This window comes from Cryptomeria japonica, chromosome 6, assembly GCF_030272615.1.
Source record: "Cryptomeria japonica chromosome 6, Sugi_1.0, whole genome shotgun sequence".
Lineage (NCBI taxonomy): Eukaryota > Viridiplantae > Streptophyta > Pinopsida > Cupressales > Cupressaceae > Cryptomeria > Cryptomeria japonica.
This window is the reverse complement of record NC_081410.1, coordinates 278872038-278878347: the sequence shown is the minus strand read 5'-3', so window position 1 is coordinate 278878347 and position 6310 is coordinate 278872038.

Sequence of the window (6310 nt, the reverse complement as noted above, 5' to 3'; positions counted from 1 at the left end):
CTCCAATTTATTCCATTTAGCCTTTGCAATTGATTTGTAAGATAGTCCCATAATTTGCTGATCAAAAAGTGCACACAGAAGGGCTTCTCTAGCTCTACAATCATTTTCAATGTCCTTATCCAATCCTACCAGAGGAGGATTGTCAGATGTCGGATTATGAGGTGTATAGCCATTCTCAGTGATCTCCCAAATCTCCTTGCCAAGACATCTCAAATGAGTCTCCATCTGAATCTTCCATACTCTGTAATTTGTTCCATCAAGCCTAGGAATTTCTCTCTGGAAAACAACAATAGATGGACTTGATGAACTTGCACTATTAGATGCCATAGGATATTCCTCAAGTGGTTAAGCTTTTGTAGAGAGGACCAGGATCTGATACCAATTGTTAGATAGTTTAGATAACCGAAAGCCAACTGAGAGGGGGAGCAAATCAATTGTCAACATATTATAGAACTTTAATCATTAAAACCTTATTATCAGAATACATAAACCAAATACTGGAATAACAGATATAACAATTAAGCACAAATAGAAACCACGTAACATTTACCAACCATCCACAAAATATAACATCAATATTTGTATGTGGAAAACCTAGTAAAGGGAAAAACCATGGTGGGAAGCCTACCCACAGTCAAATAATACTTCTGCAGTAAGTATGTGATTACAATAAGAGGGGTTTGCACATGCAAGAAGGCCAACAACCTAGAGTGCACTGGTCATCACAAAAGGATCCCCATTGACTACAAAATAAATCTAGACTACAATTCGAAAGAAGAATGAACTGCAAGAATAACATCTCGTATGCCTAAGTACAGTTCCTGTTAATCTTAGTACCAGAGGTCTTAGACCTCTTTCACCAACCCAATTCGATCACCTATGATCGACCAAAAACCTCTGCATATGATTACAAATTTATTCACACATAGATAATCACATAATCCTGTGATCTACAAAGAGATCTTACATCACATTTATACCAACCCGAGACCTAAACAATTAGGTCGGTCACCTAAAAGATAATACAATAAACGCATAACATAAACCCAAAATCTAATGATCAACCAAGTCTGCCTGAGACCAAAACAACATAATCCAATCAACAAACCCAATCGGTAATGCACCAGGATCATCCAACAACACGTTACATAAATCAGTCCATAACCTAGTTGAATAAGATAGCATTAGGTCCGGACCCAAATCCAACACCACTAATCAATAGGAACACGAACAAGATAGCCTACAACATCCCGAAAGCCATCTAGAAGTTGCGCCAACACCACTTATCACATGCATCAACAAATATTCAACAAATCTTTGCTAGTAGAACCCTTACCGGTGAGCAAAAGGCTTACTAGAACAAATGATAGCTCCCGAGTCATCAAATCTTGAACCAACTAATCATGATACCCATTTGAATAACATGAATGACATATCCAAACCAAATCCAAAAGCCAAAGAATACCGGAGCATACCGGATCAATATCATAAACCAAGCATTCTACTGGAACCTACCAGAAGCTTGTAAACAACCAAAATAGCCAATGTTGCCATCAATGACAAAACATCAATGCAGCACATAATCAATTCCTCCAATTGCCAATAATAAATACAACCAAAAGTGCATCCTAATATTGAATAGATGTGGCCCTTCCAAAAAAAAGTTTGGTTAAACCTAATGTAGGCAATAGAGATGGCTCCATGATGTATAAAGGCCACTAAAAATATCTTAAGTGGGTGTGGGCCAGTAGGAATGGTCCTCAACTCTCATAATTGACATGTAGGTATTGGGACAACGTTAATGTCTTAGCAACCCATATTGGAAATCTGACAAACCATTTGTTGAAGAGAATATAGATAGGTATTTAGTACTACTATGCCATTAACACACTCTCTTCAGTGGGATGGGAAATTCCTATCTTTCTAGGGAACCACATTGTGAAGTAATTGGACTATCTTCTGTGAGTAATTTCATGCACAAGGAATAATAGACATGTTGATCGTAGCTATTTTATCTAAAAACAGAGCTTGTGTTGGACATTGTTGCTGCTAGGACATGTTGTTGTCAATGATCTCAACATATTCCTGCTCCGATTCTTGCAGATTGGTTTATTTAGATATTGGCTTAGTGTATAGAATATTTCTAGTATCATTATATTCTTCTATATTGGTTTCAGTGATCCAGAAAGCTTAATTGATCATATCAGATGATCTGGTTTTGCAATTTGTTTATCTGATTAGTGCTTTGCAGAGTTCAATATATCCTCCGGTATATTCTGGTGTGATCAGATCTTGAGTTGAGATTTGGGAGATTGTTTGGGATGGTCTTGTGTATCTTCATTTTAGATGGTTCATGATTTTTTGCTCCACAAGTTATCTTTTTCGTCGTGACATTTGTTGTCCTTTGAGTATTCTTGAGGTTCAAATGTTGATTGATGAAGCATTGATAAGTGGTGTTGGTATAGCCTATTATAGATGATTCTAACATGCTTGCTGGTGTTTCCTAAGTATGTCCTATTTGTTTTGATGATCCACATCGGTCATTGTGCATGTTCTTGGTGATTTTGTTGAACTGTTGTGTTCTTTGTGTTATGTGGATTTCTTGGTGGTGTAGCATGTTGCGGTTGATCTTGGCATGATTCCCGATGGAGTTGAGAATTTGGATATTTTGTTTAGGACCATGTTATGTCATGTATATCATTATATTGGTTCAGTGGTCGATATTTGTATCGTGTGATGTAATTTATAATTATGAGTTAAGGGTTTAGCCGACCTTGTTGTCAAGGTTGATGATTTGTATAAATAGGTGATATTATCATGTAATTTAGGTGTCATGGTTGTGTCTGCATTATCAGAGAGTGGTGTATGTGAGAAAAAGTGATTCATCCTTCAACATTATGATTGACCAGAGATTGGTATTGTAGAGAAGACATTATGCTTAACCAGAACTATTATTAGGCATTTGGAGATGATATTCTTTCAGTTCATTCCTTCCAGATTGTAGTTTGAATCTTGTTGTAAGTCAGTAGACTTCCCCGAGGGTTGTAGCCTTCTGAGTTATTATCTTTTGAGTAGTGAGCTCTAGGTAGTGTGCCTGAATGTTGGTGCATTCCCTATTGTAATATTTTCACATACTACTGTAGAGTATCATCTTATTGTGGGTAGGTTCCCACCGTGGTTTTTCCCTTAACCGGGTTTTCCACATCAAAATTTTGGTGTTGTGTGTTGTGTTGTTTATCTACTTATCTTTGTTGTTGTTGCAATTTATCAAATCTATATTTATGATTGAGTTTGTAGATCTGGTAGAAAACGGATTCACTCCCCCCCTCTCAGTTTTCCTTTATTGTTGTTGTCAACAATTGGTATCAGAGCTAGATTCTTAGGAAGAAGATTAACTACGTGAGGAGATCCGGGATGACAACTAGAAGTGGAAGTGTTATTTAAGAAGGAGAGTCCAAGATTTGATGGTAGTAACTATGCTACATGGAAGAAATAAATGGAGGTGCACTTGAGATGTATTGGAGAAGATTAGTGGAAGATTACAAAGAATGCCTATTTTGTTTCTTTGAATGGACCGGTTACTACTGATGAGATCAAGGAAGCTAAAAATAACATCAGAGCAAAGGAAGCATTGCTGAGTGCCCTGACTGATTCAGAGATGACTAATGTAATGGGACTTCAGACCACACATGATATCTGGGAGAAGCTTGAAACCCTATATGAAAGAGATAAACAAGTAAAAATTGCTAAGTTGCAGAGTTTGAAAGGGAAGTATGAGATGTTGAGAATGGGAGAAGATGAGAATATAAATTCCTTCATGGCTAAAGTGAATGAACTTTCCCTAGGTATCAGACGTGTTGGTGAAACCCTTGAAGAAGATGAAATTGTTGCTAAGGTGCTGAGGTCATTGCCTCCTGCTTACAAACATAAGGTAGATGCTATTGATGAGATATGGAGTGTGAGTATTGTGACAAGAGATATGCTGGTTGGAAAGATTGTTGTATTTGTACTGATTGAATTTGGTGAATCACATGGAAAGTCTGAGACAACATTTAGAGCATTTGTATACAGAAAACATAAATATGATCCTGAAGAATGCAGAATATCTAGATATGAAAGAGAAAGAAGGGAGATGGGAGAGCAAGAAAGAGAATTGGATGAGCTTGAAGCATTGATTGCTTGGAGATTGCCTAAGGGAGCTGGTAAATATGATGGAAAATTGCCTTTGAAATATTTCTCTTGTAATAAGATAGGACATTTTGCTTCTAGGTGCCTAGAGAGAATGGCTAAATATGATAGGCATGATAAATTTGGTAAGCATGATATGAATGATAGATATGAGAAGCATGAGAATTATGATAAGCCTTAAAAGTCGAACTGGAAGTATAAGCATCAGAAGAACTATTATTATGTTGTTGATGAAGGTGTTACAGATGAAGAATAAGAAGGAGATGAAATTGTGTTTATTGCTATCAAAGAAGATGGACTGGTGCTTGTTGATTCCACAAGTTTCTATTAAGGAGAAAGCTATGGCTGCTAAAGTTGAAGAGAAAGATGAATGGGTGATTGACAGACGTTGTTCACATCATATGACCGGTAATAAAAACAAATTTGTGAATATGGAAATGTATGATGGTGGAATAGTGAGATTCGAAGATGACAAAGCCTATGTGATTTGTGGTAGAGGTTGTATTTCTTTTCATGGTAAGCATAACATTGATGATGTCTTGTATGTTGAAGGTTTGAATAATAATATTTTGAGTGTTGGATAGATGGTTGACAAAGGTTACGATCTACAACTCAAGAATGGTAAATGCAAAATCCTAAATGCCTTTGGTATAGAGATTTCATTTGGAACTAAGACTGAAGGTAATATCTTTCATTTGAATGCTGGTGAGAAAAGTTGCTTGATTGCTCATATTGATGAAAGTTGGTTATAGCATAGGAGAATGTGTCATGTTGATTTTGATTCAATGATTAAGATCAATTCTACACAAGCTGTTAGAGATCTGCCTAAGATTATTAGGCCTGCTAATCTGATATGTAAGGAATGTCATTTGGGTAAGCAAACAAGAATTTATTTCAAGAGCAAATAGTATACATCTGATGGACTGTTAGATCTTGTGCATACTGACCTATGTGGACCTACAAATGTTAGAAATGTGCAGGGTGATAGATATTTTATGTTGCTAATTGATGATTATTCCAAGATGATGTGGGTTGTCTTTTTGAAGGAGAAATATGAAGCATTAGACAAATTCAATATATTCAAAGCAAAGGTTGAGACTGGGTCAAGATTGAAGGTGAAATGTCTGAGATCTGACAAAGGAGGAGAATTTTGCTCCGGTGAGTTTGATTCATTCTGTGAGAAGCATGGGATTAGAAGATAATTATCTGCTCCTAGAACCACTCAGCAGAATGGAGTTGTTAAAAGGAAGAACATGATTGTTTTGTATGCTGCAAAAATTATGTTTATTGAAGGGAATGTTCTGAAGATCTATTGGAGAGAAGCTATTAGCACTGTTGTTTACACATTCAACCGAGTTCATATAAAAGGTGATACCGGTAAGATTCCTTATGAGCTATGGTTTGGTCATGTTCCTATAGTGAGATATTTCATAATATTTGGTAGCAAGTGTTATATCAAGAGAGATAAAGATATAGAAAAGTTTGATGCAAGAAGTGATGAAGGAATTTTCTTGGGATACTCAACAAAGAGTAAAGCCTACCGGTGCTACAATAAGAGACTGAGAAAGATAGTAGAGAGTGCAAATGTGAAGGTTGACGAGAACCTTGAAAAAGAGATCAGAGCATGCGGATATGATGATGGTTAGCATGTTGTTATAATGCCTATTTAGACTAAAGAGTTGAAGCAAATTGATCTGGTAGAAATAGTTAATCTGGATGCTGCTATTGCCGGTGGAGAGGTGCAGGAACCTCAAAATCATAACTATCAGAAGACTCTGAGGTATGTAAGATTGAATCATTTAGAAAATTAAATTATTGGAGATAAAAATAAAGGTGTGATGACTATAAGAAGGCTAGCTACTAAAGAGGCATGTTTGATTTCTAAGATTGAACCTAAGGTGTTGTTGAGGCTTGGAAAGATGAAAATTGGATGAGAGCTATGGAAGAAGAATTAGATCATATTGAAAAGAATAATACATGGGAGTTTGTGCCTAGACCTAAAGATAAGAATGTTATTGGTACTAAATGGGTATTTAGGAACAAATTGAATGAAGTCGGTGAAGTAGTAAAAAATAAAGCAAGACTGGTATGCAAAGGATATTCACAGAAAGAAGGGATTGAT